This window comes from Panthera onca, chromosome X (assembly GCF_046562875.1).
Source record: "Panthera onca isolate mPanOnc1 chromosome X, mPanOnc1 haplotype 2, whole genome shotgun sequence".
Lineage (NCBI taxonomy): Eukaryota > Metazoa > Chordata > Mammalia > Carnivora > Felidae > Panthera > Panthera onca.
In genome coordinates, this window is record NC_138357.1 from 42,414,810 (window position 1) to 42,430,088 (window position 15,279).

Below are 15,279 nucleotides of genomic sequence, written 5' to 3' on the forward strand. Positions count from 1 at the left end.
GGTATAGAAGCATAAATAAGACTAACAAATATGTTCTAACATATTTAGAACGTTGTATGAAGTAAATGTAGAAGACACACTCTTTTCAAATTGTTCCTGGACTATTTATCAAAACTGACCATATGCTGAGCCACAAAGCAATTCTCAACACATTTCGAGTGGCTGGAATCAGAGTATGTTCTCTGACCACAGTTGGTGCAATTAAGGTAGATATCAATAACAAAAAGACTAGAAATCTCCAAATACTGAAAAATTAAGTAATACATTACATGACATTACAACTTGTCCAATGCATCTATAGCAGTGCTTAGAGCTTTATAGCCTTATGTGAATATATTAGAAAAGATGAAAGGTTAAAAATCAATGATATAAACATCCACCTCAAAAAGATTAAAAAATAACAAATTAAACTGCAAGAAAGGAGGAGAAAGATGGTAAGAGCAGAAAACAAAAAAATAGAAAACAGACAATAGAGAAGATTAACAAAGCCAAAAGTTGGCTCTTTGAAAAGACTAATGAAATTGATAAATCTGTAGCAATACTTATAAGAAAAACATAAAATATAAATTATAAGTATCAGTCAGGAAACAAGGGACATCGGTATAGAATCTATAGATACTGTAAAGACAAGAAGATATTATGAACAATAAATTTGATATTTTGCATAAAATGCACACGTTATGTAAAAAATGCAGCTTACTAAAACTGATTTCAATTAGATTATAAAATTCAAATAATCTTATACATATTAAAGAGGTTGGTTCCACAATTAAATATATTCCCACAAAGAAAATACCAGATCAAGATGGATTCGCAGTAAATTCTCACTAATATTTAAGGCAAAAATAACATGAATGTTACTTAAACTCCTCCAGAAATTAAAAAAAGAGTGAATGACACATTTCTTTACATGTTTTATGAGGCCATTATAATCATAATAATTCAATCATAATAATTCAGTTAAGTGTCAGACTCTCAGTTTTGGCTCAGATCATGATCTCACGGTTTTGTAAGTTGGAGCTCCACATTAGGCTCTGTGCTGACAATGTGGAACCTGCTTGGGATTCTCTCTCTCCTTCTCTCTCCATCTCTGCTCATGCTGTCTACATCTCTCTCAAAATAAATAAATAAACTTAAAAAAATAAAGAAAGAGAACTGGATCTTACAAAGATTGAAAAGGAAGAAATAAGTCTTTCATTATTTATAGATGACATGGCTGTGTGTGTGGAAATTCTAAAAGTATTTACAAAAAAACTTACTAGAATTAATAAATAAATTTAGCAAGTTTGCCAGATATAAGATCACTGTATGTATTAGTTAGAGTTCTCCAGAAAAACAGAACCAATAGGATATATTTAGGAAAGGATTTATTATGACGAATTGGCTTACACAATTAGGGAGGTTGTGAAGTTCCACAATTTGCCATCTGCAGGCTGGAGATCCAGGAGAGCCAGTGGTGTAATTCAGTCAGTCTGAAGGCCTGAGAATGAGGATCGAGGCCAGCAGGAAAAGATTGATATCCTGGCTCAAGCAATCAGGTAGGAAGGGCTCAATTCTTCCTTTGTTTTTTTGTTTTATTCAGCCCCTCCACAGATAGAATGATGCCAATCCACACTATAGAGGGCAAACTACTTTTTTGGTCCACCTATTCAAATACTAATTTCATCCAGAAACACCCTCACAGACACACCCAGAAATAATGTTTAGTGAAATATCTAAGCACACGTTGATCTAGTCAACTTAACACATAAAATTAACCATCATAATATACAAAAATGATTTTTATTTCTATACATTAATGACAAGCAGAAAATAAAATGAAAAATAATGCCATTGGCATTATTTTAAAAAATTATCAAATATTGAGGGATAAAATTAACAGAAGATTGCAATACTTCTACAAAGAAAAGTACAAAAACATTGAGAGAAATTAACATAGACCTAAATAAAAAGAGAATTGTACACTGGCCACCAATTAGAAAACTCTATATTTTAAAGATGTTTATTTTCTATAACTCAATTTCCAATACAAACTAATAATCCCAGTAGGCTTTTTAAAAATGGAAATTGACAAGTGGATTCTAAATTGTACATAGAATTGCAAATGGCAATAACAGCAATTAAAATCTTGTAGAAAAACAAAATTTGATTATTTACATAAATCAAATTACTTTACAAAGCTATAACAATTTAACCAATGTGTGATTTTTGCAAATATAGAAAAACTGAACAATGGTAGAGTCTGAAAAGAGATCTATACGTATACTGTCATTTATGATAAAAATAATCCATTATAATGCAGCAGGGGAGAAAATGGTCCTTTTGGTAAGTGGCTCTGGATTACCTGGGTTAGCCAATAAATCCAAATAATCCTTTGCATTGATTTCAAACTATAGGCAAAATTCAATTCCAAATGGATCATAGATTAAAAGTGGAAGGTTAAACAAATGAAAGTTATTGAAGATAACATAGGATAATGTCTTAATGACCTTGATATACTCAAGCATTCCTTAGCAAGGACACAAAAAGCACTAACCCTAAACAAAAAAAATAAATTCCACTTTATTAAAATTAAGATGTTATTAAGAGAGTGAAAGGCAGGTCACAGAATGGGAGAAAATATTTTCAATACCTGTATCTGAGAAAGGACTTAGATTCAGAATTATACAGAACTACAAATCAATAAGGATAAGGGCAACCCAATTGTTGTTTTTTTTTTCATTTTAAACACGGAGTTTATTTAAACAACAAGACATTTTACTTGAAAGGAAAGCTATCTAGGATTCAGTTTTATCCCTACATAAAGACAGATTGCCCTATATGTAACAGCTATGTACAAAAAATTATAAACTTAGTTTTTCAATGATAAATGAAAAACATTAAAATTCTCCAATCTAACAAGGTATGCAAGGGTTTTTATGTTGCTCTTTGTTTTGTTAAGCAGTGAGAGCAAAACAACGTACTGGAATATAAAGAGCTGAATGAACACGCCACTAGTGGAGAAAAGGGGCATTTTCACAGAAATGGGGTATTTGCCCTTCCCATCTCCATTTGATGTCAATAAAAACATACTATTGGCAAATTAGTTAAAAAAATGCAATATGCTTGTGCACATACACAGTTACTTTTATGTCCAGTAAATGAACAGGGAAGGGGAAAATGAAATACTAGAGAAAACTATACCGTAGTAGTCAGGCTGTGGTGGAACCAAATTGCGGTTTTCTAATTGAGAATGTGTTCTTGATCTGGAAGGACAGAATTCTGGGGTAAAGTAGCAGGTTCCATTATTAGTAGACACCTCCTGTCTGCTGCTGGAACACATCAATTGTATCTTCATCCTCCATTTCCAACTGTGCAGGTGTGTCTGTTTCATTGATTGGCTGCCCATCAAATAGAAACCTGATCTGCCTCATTGACAGACCCTGTCGTTCACAATAGGCTTTCATTAGTTTTCTAAGTGGCGTATGCCTCTTAATCTTAAACTGTACCACAGAATCATCCTGCCCTGCCACCTTCAAATTAATATGGTCATTGCTCTTAGTCTTGACACCTTCCTTGGGCTTTTTGTCAGCCATGGCGAGCGCTGGAGTCTCCTCAGCTGTGGCTTCACAAAAAAGGTATCAGGTCCACACCCAATGAGCACACAAGCAGTACTGGGAGCGGCAGAAGGAAGAGGCAACCCAAATATTTTTACTGACAAATCTGGAACAGCTGCATCAAAAACACAATATCCAAATGGTCAGTAAGACAATAAATAGACACTCAATTTTGTTATCAAGTAAAGGCAACTTAAAATAACAAGCAGAGAATACTCTACATCCATTGAAGAGTGCTAAAATTTAAAAAATAGAACCTGTCCTACATTGCTGGTGGGAACATAAATTGATAGAATTACTTTGGAACACTGATGGGCTATACATATTACAGTTTATCCTATTACCCAGTAATTCCAGTCAGGTATATATACACAACAGAAATGCCTATATATGTGACCCAAAATAAAAGTATGAGAGTGTTCATGGCAACATTATTTGTAGTAAATAATGAAAATAGTAAACAACCCAAATGCTTATCAACAATAGAGTGAACTAGTGATGTTATATATTCATCCAATAAAATTGTAGCAGCAATGGAAAGGAGTGAAGTACTATTACAAACAACATGGATACATTTCACAAATATAATATTGAACAAGATAACTTAGATACAAAAGGATATACATGTATGATTCTATTTATGAAAAGTTCAAAAATAGGCAAAACTCATCTATGGTGTTAGAAGTCAAAATAGTTGTTTACATTGCGGAGTAATGACTGAGAGGGACATGGAGGAAGCTCTGGGGTGCACATGCTGTTTTATATCTTGACCTGGGTGTTGGTTCCATGGGTGTGTTTATTTTGTAAACAAAAATATCAAGCTGTACACTGAAATGCATATACTTTACTGTATGTATGTTGTATTTCAATAAAAATATTTACAAAAAACCTGATGACATCCAGAGCTGGAAAGGATGGGTGGAAATAGATACTCTTGCACATTTTTATTGAAAGTTGATTGCTACATCCCTTTTGAACATTGGAAGTTATATTTAGGGAAATTTCAAATATGCCTGTCATTGACCAAGAAATTTCACTTCTGGAAATCTATCTAAGTAGTCAATATGATTGTTTGCTTACGATTTCTGATTCTCACTCTATGTGTGTGGTTGGACTGTCCTCAACTTCCTTAGATTTAGGCATTGCCATAGACTGTGGCCAAAGAAATTTGAGTGGAAGTGACATTCCCACAAACAAAATAAAAATGACCAATGGTTACATAAAAACCAAACAGCCCTCCTCTGCGCCACCCCCCCCCCCAAATTCCCCAACCTCTTTAACAATTAACTAAATCCAAATGTTAATAATACTAATAATAATCATAATAAAGGGATTTCATTTTTACCTATTTGGATATGCAAATTAGAAAAAGAAAGACCTAGCACAATGTTGCAATGGGGCAAGAAACTGAACACTGTTGGGCTCATGCCCAAGGTCACACAGGTGGAAAGTGGGGAAGCCCAAATCAGAACCCATGTCTATCTATATTCACAGCAGGTGGGCCTGCTCTTCCTATCACTCATTACTCACTCCTGGTCTACCATCTTTGTGATAGAATCTTTGATGGTAGCCCTAACCATGCTACAAATTGTGTCATGACCTACATTTCAAATCACTAATTCTTACACTACCTCTAAATCTGTTTCAAAAGTAGAAATTACAAATGTGTTGCAGCTATAACTGCAGCTTGCATTGCTAGTTGGCAAGAAATCAGACTCTGAACCACCAGTCAACTAAACCACCATGTCTATAATGCAGTCTTTTTGGATTCAGGGACAGTTTCTCACCATAAATGAAAAATAAGTAGAGAGTTGTGACATGATGGGGTCAGTTTTTATGGCGTCAGGTTTTAGTGCCATTTCCCCCAAAAAAGGAATAATTTAACCATGCCATTTTTGAATTTGATCCTTTAATATAATTTGATATCACTCCATATCACTTCAAGGATTTTGACTTCAATCATTGTATTAGGCTACTTTAGTGTTCCGTTGTATGTATGTGTATATGTATACAGCTAAATACTTCATACAGTATCATAACCATTAAGAAAAAAATTTAATATCTTCTTTCTCTCTTCCTCATTCTTTCTTTCTCCCCTCCCCTCCATGGTCTCTCTTCTCAGAAAGCATAGAAATACTGATAAATAGCAGCTGCTGACCAGAGCTAGTCATCTACATAGGTAGATGACAAGGAAGACACCTGCAGGGCAGTCAGGCAACTGGAGACAAAAGATGTATAGGCTGCACTGCTCACCCATGGAAAATTCCATTAACTAAAGATAAGGATGTATGTGTATGTGTTCATGTGGGAGAAGATGTGGTGTGTCTAACGAAATGGGATATATCATTTTCAGTTCCTTTTACTCTAATTATAACACTGTGATCTGAAGAGAGACAACAAGAGAAATGCACTCCAAGCAGTCAGACAACTCTTGATATCAAGTACTTTTGCAGCACTGTATAACCAAATCAGCCCTATGGAAAATTCCATCTTCACCTAAGGATAAGGCTGTGTGTGTGTGTGTGTGTGTGTGTGTGTGTGTGTAACAAAATGTCAGAGGCCATTTTCAGCTTTATAAAAGATGCTGAAAATTACAAAGAATGAAATATATATAATTAGTAATATTATTATCCAGAAACATTTGGTATTAATATTTAGTTCTAGGGGCACCTGGGTGGCTCAGTTAAGCATCTGACTTTGGCTCAGATCATGATCTCATGGTGTGTGAGTTCGAGCCCCACATCGGGCTCTGTGCTAACAGCTCCAAGCCTGGAGCCTGCTTAGGATTCTGTGTCTCCCTGCCTCTCTCTCCCTGGGTCCCTCCCCTGCTTGCTCTCTGTCTCTCTCTAAAATAAACATTAAAAAATATTTAGTTCTATAAACTTCCACATTTCTATTCTATTGCTGTGGCTTGAATTGTATCCCCCTAACAGATATGTTGAAGTCCTAATACCTGTTACCTGTGAATGTGACCTTATGTAGAAATAGACCCTTAGTGATATAATCAAGTTAAGATGAGATCATACTGATTTAGGATCCTAATCCAGTATGACTGGTGTCCTTATAAGGAGACGAGAGATATACAGACAGAAAGAGAGAAATGCCATGGGAAGACACAGACACAAAGGGGAGAAGGCCATTTGAAGACAGAGGCAGAGATTGGAATGATATATTTACAAGCCAAGGAATGCTAACAGTTGCCAGTAACTACCAGACGTTAGAAAAAGCAAGGAAGAATTCCTCCCCTACAGCCCTCAGAGAGAGCATGGACCTGCTGACACCTTGATTTTTGACTTCTAGCCTTCATAACTGTGAATAAATTTCTCTTGGTTCAACCCACCTAGTTTGTGATATTTTGTTGTGGCAGTTCTAGGAACTAATATACTGTTGATACATTTTAAATAAACTATTTGAAAATAATTGGAAAAAACCTCCACAGTATATTTAATATACTTCCATGCTCATACTGTCTATATCATTACTTTGTTAATTGGTTGCAGAAGGAATAATTTCTGCATATCTTCAAATTTTCAATTTCATTTATTTTTCTGAGTATGTAGGTAGTATATGTTTTAGATAAACAAATAGCAGGATAAATCTGTAAAATAATATTTAATTGCCCTGTGACCCCATTCCTAGGCCCCTTTCCAAGATATCTATAAATAATTTTGTTATATGTTACTCCAGATATTTTTCACTTCAGATTCAGTACCAAGAGAAATGTAAGTCTCATTTCCTCTTTCTCTCTGTCACTGTGAGATGCGTATGTTTTATTGGTATAGGATATAAGAATAAGAATGCTTATATTTTTATTGAAGTATAGTTAATATACAATATTATGTTAGCTTCAGGTGGACAACATAGAGTTTTAACATCTCTGTACATTACAAAATGGTTACAATAAATCTAGCTACTATCTGTCACCATACAAAATTGTCACAGTATTATTAGCTATATTCCCTATGCTGTAAATTACATCCCCATGTCTTATTTGTTTTATAACTGGAAGTTTATACTGTTTAATCCCCTTCCTCTATTTTGTCCAACTCCTACCACCTCCTCTCTGGCAACCACCAGATTGTTCTCTGTATCTAGGAGTCTATTTCTTTTTTTTTTTATTTTATTTATTTATTTTTTATTTTTTTTATTTTTTTATTTTTTAATATATGAAATTTACTGTCAAACTGGTTTCCATACAACACCCAGTGCTCATCCCAAAAGGTGCCCTCCTCAATACCCATCACCCACCCTGCCCTCCCTCCCACCCTGCCCTCCCTCCCACCCCCATCAACCCTCAGTTTGTTCTCAGTTTTTAACAGTCTCTTATGCTTTGGCTCTCTCCCACTCTAGCCTCTTTTTTTTTTTTTTTTTTTTTCCCTTCCCCTCCCCCATGGGTTTCTGTTATGTTTCTCAGGATCCACATAAGAGTGAAACCATATGGTATCTGTCTTTCTCTGTATGGCTTATTTCACTTAGCATCACACTCTCCAGTTCCATCCATGTTGCTACAAAAGGCCATATTTCATTTTTTCTCATTGCCACGTAGTATTCCATTGTGTATATAAACCACAATTTCTTTATCCATTCATCAGTTGATGGACATTTAGGCTCTTTCCATAATTTGGCTATTGTTGAGAGTGCCGCTATAAACATTGGGGTACAGGTGCCCCTATGCATCAGTACTCCTGTATCCCTTGGGTAAATTCCTAGCAGTGCTATTGCTGGGTCATAGGGTAGGTCTATTTTTAATTTTCTGAGGAACCTCCACACTGCTTTCCAGAGCGGCTGCACCAATTTGCATTCCCACCAACAGTGCAAGAGGGTTCCTGTTTCTCCACATTCTAGGAATCTATTTCTGTTTTGTTGGTTCATTTGTTTTGTCTTTTAGATTCCACATGTAAGTAAAATCATATGGTATTTGTCTTTCTTTCACTTATTTAACTTAGCATAATATCCTCTAGGTCCATCCATATTGCTGCAAATGGTAATATTTCATTTTTTTATGACTGAGTCATATTCCATTGTATATACATACCACATCTTCTTTAGCCATTCATCTACCGATTGTCACTTAGGTTGCTTCTGTATCTTGGCTATTGTAAATAATGCTGCAATGAACATAGGATTCCACATATCTTTTTAAATTAATGTTTTAGTTTTCTTCAGATAAATACCCAAAAGTGGAATTGCTGGATAGTATAAGAATGCTTAGCGAAGCATTGTCTATAATGGCAAAATATTGGAAGGTAATATCCACCAATGGGTGGAAGCTTGAACCAATTGTTGTATATTTGTAATAGAACATTTTCTTCAGCTATCAGAGAAAGAATAAGTTACATCTAGATTAATGACTTGGAGAGATATTCATGATATGCCAAGTAAAATACATACACACACATAGAACATTGATAAAAGTATGGAATAATACATAGTAGATTTCTGAAGTTTGGAAGTGAGGAAGGAAAAGGTGTCTATATGTGAAATTATATGTTTTGTATTGTTTTATTCCAGTGTTTTTAGTGAACACATGCTAATTTTATAATTCTTGAAGTACATTTGATCATAGTTTGAAAAAAATATAAAAATTTGAAAACTTTTATTTAATATGAATATATCAATTGAAGAAGATATTATCATTTATTATAAACTTAAAACTTCTAATAACCTTAGTACCTAAAAGTAAAAAAAATAACATATTGTATAAACTCTGATTATTTAGTACCATGAACATAGAAAATATGTTTAACTTATGAGTCATTTCACAGAAAAATCTCTATTTGTAATATACACTTATTTCCTTAGAAGGGCCAAAACATCATTCCAGTGATATGAATTATGAAATTTTATTTATTCAAAAATCCTCATTGATGACAGATAAAGGTTGGATAAAATTACTTAGGAGGTGTTGTAATAGCATTTGCAGAAGCCAGATAAAAAGGATGTTACAAACAGCTCTTTTGAGAGGCTTTTCAGGGTCATTTACTTGCTTCTGCGATGTGTTTCCTTTTCAAATTTCTATTTCACCATGTAATTTTGGAGTAGCTCCTGATTATAGTAAATGACCATTGTTCCACAAAATTTGATATCTTAGCAAAATGAAATAGCCTCTGTCACATTAATTTTCTTCTTGTCAACACAATGTTATCATCATGGTCTTCACTCTAATTTATTGTGGGGGGGTATAACAGTGTCAGTATTTTCCCAGTCTGCTAAATACTGGTGAATGACTGAGAACTGTTATAGTGTGTATATTACAAGTGGTGCTGCCATGATGTCCCAGAAATTATCTGCAGCAGATTTTACTGGTCATGATCACAGTTTAGTGGATCACAATGTCTGTATGCACCATGCATTAAATAGAATAATAAATTGAATGCTTCCTGTGTGCCAGGAACTGTGTTAAGCAATGCACAAGCATAATACCACTTAAAATAAATGATTATCCAACTAGACAGGTATTATCTGTACTTTAAACCAAAGCTCAGGGTTTAAGCCATTTGTTAGGTAGCAAATATCAAAGCTAGGGCTTGAATTTAAGGCTTATGAACTTCAGCTGTTATAAGCTGTATTATTTCCAATAGTATCTGAGATATACATTACTGAAGTTCAACAGTACCTGGTTCTCCTCCATTTTATGCACCTCAAGAGGGTATATTTCCTAGTCCTCTTGTATTTAGGGCCATCTAACTAGTTCTAGACAACAGGCTATAAACAGAAATTATATTTTTTGTTTTCAGGTAGAAATATTTAATTGCTAAGATGTTCATCATCACTTACTATCAGGGAAATGCAAATCAAAACTACATTGAGATATTACCTCACACCTGTCAGAATGGCTAAAATCAACAAAACAAGAAACAACAGGTATTGGCAAGGATGTGGAGAAAAGGAACACTCATGTACTATTGGTCAGATTGCAAACTGGTACAGCCACTGTGGAAAACAGTACCGGGCTTCCTCAAAAAGTTAAATAGAACTACCCTATGATCCAGCAATCACACTACTGGGTATTTACCCAAAGAATATGAAAACACTAATTCATAGTGATACATGCACTATGTTTATAACAGCATTATCTACAATAGCCAAATTATGGAAGGTGACCAAGTGTCAATCAATTGACACATGGATAAAGAAGAGGTGGAATACACACACACACACACACACACACACACACACAGGAATATTATTCAGCCATAAAAAAGAAGGAAATCTTGCCATCACAACAACATAGATGGAGCTAGAGATTGTAATGCTAAGTGAAATAAGTCAGTCAAAGAAAGACAAATACCATGTGATTTCACACGTATGTAGAACTTGAGAAACAAAACAAATGAACAAAGGGAAAGAGAGAGAGAGAAATCAAGAAACATACTGTTCAATATAGAGAATGGACTGATGGTTATCAGAGGGGAGGGGATGGGGAGATGGGTTAAATAGGTGATGGGAATTAAGGAAGACGCTTGTCATAATGAGCACAGGGTGAAGTATGGAGTTGTTGAATCACAATATTATACACCTGAAACTAATATAACACTGCATATGTTAACTAACTGGAATTAAAATAAAAAACTTAAAAAAATAAATATTTAATTGCTAATGTGCAACTCTCTTGCTACCTCTCTTCTCTAGTTGCAGCAACTTGAGGAGACGTTGTGTTGAGATGCTAGAGCTTCAAGTTTAAAGTAGTTTGATTATTCAGTCACCATATAGAGGGAAGATATTCTGGAGAGTTGCCTAAATTCACAGTGATGTAATTTCTGCAAGTCAGAAGCATGCTTTTGTTGTGTTAAACTACTGAGATTGTAGAACTGTTTGTTACTATAGCCTAGCTTAACCCACCTGATTAATAAAGAAGCTGGTATTAAAAGTGCAGTATTGATATAATGAAAACCTGAAGTGTGACATCGGCTAAGTGGTTTTGTGGTAGGAGTTTTCAGTGGTGAAAATTTGGTGAAATTATAACTTATAATAGACTTAGCACATATGATTGGGGAGTTTGCAGGTATAAGGGAAGCGTTTGGAAAACAATGCTAGTAGGGAAATATTATAGGGGAAGAGGCTAGAAAAAAATGTAAGTACTGTTTATAGTAGTGATAGTGTTTGTTGATTGCTGCTGGTTTGACTGGTATGATGGCTCATTTTATGTATCAACTGGACTGGGCTAAGGGATGCCCACTTAGCTGGTAAAACATTTTTTCTGGGTGTGTCTGTGAGGAAGTCTCCAGAAGAGATTAGCATTTGAATCAGTACACTGAGTAAATATTGCCCTCACCAATGTGGGTGGGAATCCATCAATCTGTTGAGGGCCTGAATGGAACGAAAAGGTGAAGAAAGGGTAATTCATTCTCTCTGCTTAGGCTGAGAGACAGCCTTTTCTCCTGTCCATGTATATCAGCCCACCTCGTTCTTGGGCTTTCAGATTCAGACTGGGAATTGCACCATCAGCCCCCGATTCTTAGGCCTTCAGACGCAGACTGAATTACACCACTGATTTTCCTGTTTTTCCAGCTTGCAGATGGCAGACTGAGGGACTTCTTGGCCTTCATAACAGCATGAGACAAGTCCTATAATAAGCCTCCTTTTATATATATCTATAAATGCCCTATTGGCTTTGTTTCCCTGGTGAGCCTAGATTAGTATAATTGGCAAGAATAGTACAGGTAAGAGGTGAACTCAGTAAAGAATTAGGTGATTTGCAAACAGAAATAAAGGGGAATAGAAAGTGTATGAATTTCAGATATTTTATGGTTGGAAAACTCAACTGGGTTTCAATGTCAAACTGTAAAGAAAAAAAGGTTGAGAAAACTTGTGATGGGCAATACCCATTAAGCGGTTTCAAATTATTAAAATGTACTGGGGGAAAATTAGACTAATGGTGTGACACCCTATAAAACTTTTCAAATAAATAAAATACTTAGGGTAAACATTATCTTAACGAGGTGGTCTTTTCACAGAAGACTGACAACCTCAAGTTAATCCACATTAAAGAAACATGGAGATATGGGGGCAAGAAAGAAAAACATAAGCTATAGTAAATTGGAGAACTATGCCTGCAAAAGAAGTATGGGTGTAGTTACTGGTACACGTTGCTGACTGAAACGAAAGCTAAAGTTTTGAGACAATTGAACTGTTAAACAAATCATAATCCTGAAAGAAGAAAGTCTGTGAAAAAGACTTAAACCAATCCTTGGACCTCCAGCATTAAAACAGTCTAGGCCATCAAACTCAATTTAGGCCTTATGAATTAAAACAATCATTAGGCTACCAAAATTCTACAGACAAGAAGGCAGCTGAGGAAGATGCATACCCCGCAAGGAAGACATCTTCCGTAATGCTCACTTCAGATATAAAGGAGGAATAGAAAAGGAAGGTGAGGATGAATCATGCGGCCACAGAGAACAATTAACACAAAAACTGATACAGAGAAAAGAATCATGGCCTAATGAAGGAACACCTCCATTCTCCTGGGTAAGAGATATTCACAATACCTGCTATATATGTGTGACTTCTTTTTGTCTCCCATTACTTGTCTCTGCCAAGGAGAGTATTTAGAATGGTTATTCTCTCCTTGTTCCACAATTGTATATTAGGGTCAGGTAGAGGGCAGAAGACTTGACCTTTTAATTCATAGGTCTCAGGAGTAAGGGGATCCACAGCTTGACCTGATGGAAGGAATACTGCAAATCATCTGCAGATTCTGGGCTTTCAAAATATGCCTGAATGGGATTTGTAGTGTCTTCCTTGGAGAGGAGGTAAGTATGTTTTCCCCGTGGAAAGAAGAATGAAGCAAATATTTGGTAGAGTGTGATGCAGATTATTAGTGCTTACCAATATCAATTTCTCCTCTACCTCTTGGGCATACAGAAGATCATACTTATCATCTTTTTGAATGTAAATAGGGCCATAAATAAATTTCAAAATAAATGTAGTAGATATTGTAGATTGTCCATTCTACCCTTCTAACTGCAATTAGAGCTCTGACAGTGAATTAGATTCTACTAATTAGATAGACTTGTTGGATTATTTGTGAGGTAGGAGTGAGGCTAGTAATGAGGACTAATGCTGGCCAATGGGCTATGAGGACAAGTGACATTCTTTTCTAGGCAGGAACATTTAATTGCTTTGTGTACTTTCCTCCCGTTTTGTGGCAAAAGAGAGGTCTTAGGTTGAGATAGCAGTGCCACAACTCAAAGAAACTGAAGAGTTACCACTTGGAGGAGAACTGCCCTATGGAGCCATTTGATTATGTTGAGAGGTTTGGGCTATTTGTTACCATGGCCTATCCTATTCCTCTCACAGTTATGAAACAATTGTTATTATTATAAAAATATTAAGTATAGAAAGAAATTAGAAAGATTAAGTATCTCCCAAACATCTTCAAAGAATAGGTATCTCTTATGCTATACAAATAAATCCAGGCCCACACAAAGATATTAAATTAATTTTATGAAGACAGCAAAACTTTAACAAAAACCTGGTAAAGATAACTAAGAATAATAGACTAATTGCACTTTTGAGTAGAAGTACATAAATTTTAAAATAAATGCAGTAGATAGTTTGAATTGTCCATTCTACCCTTCTAATTGCAGTTAGAGTTCTGATAGTGATTTATTGCCTCATTCAAACAGAAAACAATCCTGTGTTGCAAAATGTATAATAATATTATATGATAAAGGACTATGAGAATAAACAAAATAAGTTATAAGTCTATATGCTGTATGCTGTTTGATAAGATCTTGCTCATCCCTTGATATAGGTATCTAATATGTTATGCAGTCCAGATTATTTTTCTTTAGGGAATGCTGCCTCTTCTTAGATGTCTGGAAAGGATACAATGAGGTTATGCCTAGAAATTGTAATTTTGTTCCTGTTTTTATTATATTTATATTTTCACTGTGTGTGCTGGCTGATTTTTGTTTGTGGACAGGGGATCTATTGATTTTTGTGTATTTACTTTTTGCTCTAATACCTTACTTCTCATCATACCAGCCTTCTCATCATTTTCAGACTATTCTACTTGGATGATTACACTTACAGATTTTCTGAAATAGTTTTAAATAAACATTGTGCCCCATAATTTCATTGTTAAGTGCTTTAAATCATAATACCAAAAAGATAAAATAGCACCCTCACTTTCAGACTGTGCCTTTCTAAGCAATGAGTATTGCTCTCTTCTAAGAGTTCATTTTATTCAGAGAACTGAGCTCCAAGAAGCATGATTTTGGAAGAACATTGTGTCCTTCTAATCCAGCTTTACCATGGGTTCTTCCTGAAGAACTAACATCTAGACACCTTTGGGTATGGGAAAAAGGGAATTTTAACTCATATTAAAAATTCACAATTACTTACTTCTTGGCAGTTAGATAAGTAGGTTTCAAGTAGGAATTCAACCTATTCAAATGGAATTTAGTAGTTATGGAATTTATGGTTGTGATACTATGATTGCTTCTGCATTTCTGTGGCTTTTTGGTTTCTAATGTATTTTCTACATGTTTTCTCACTTAATTCTCATAAAAATATGAGCTGTAGAATTATTAGGTATCTCCTTGATGTTTTTGTTGTGAGTTTCAAATATGAAAATTCACATGAAATTCCAAAGTACAATATCTGGAAAGAAAATAATCATTCAGCATATTTTCCTTTTTATTACTACTACTACTGCTGTATGACTAGATACCTA

The 15,279-nt window shown here is 34.9% G+C and overlaps 1 pseudogene across 4 annotated transcripts in view; it reads right to left on the reverse strand.

The window, feature by feature from the left end:
- Positions 1–1,427: 1,427 nt before the first annotated feature.
- The window catches only part of LOC145713608 (small ubiquitin-related modifier 2 pseudogene), a 158,318-nt pseudogene continuing 144,466 nt past the window's right edge, over positions 1,428–15,279 (reverse strand). For all 4 annotated transcript variants that reach the window (XR_014136649.1, XR_014136648.1, XR_014136651.1 and 1 more), the window contains one exon: positions 1,428–3,711. The product of XR_014136649.1 is annotated as a small ubiquitin-related modifier 2 pseudogene, transcript variant X2 (transcript). The remainder of the gene's footprint in view (positions 3,712–15,279) is intronic.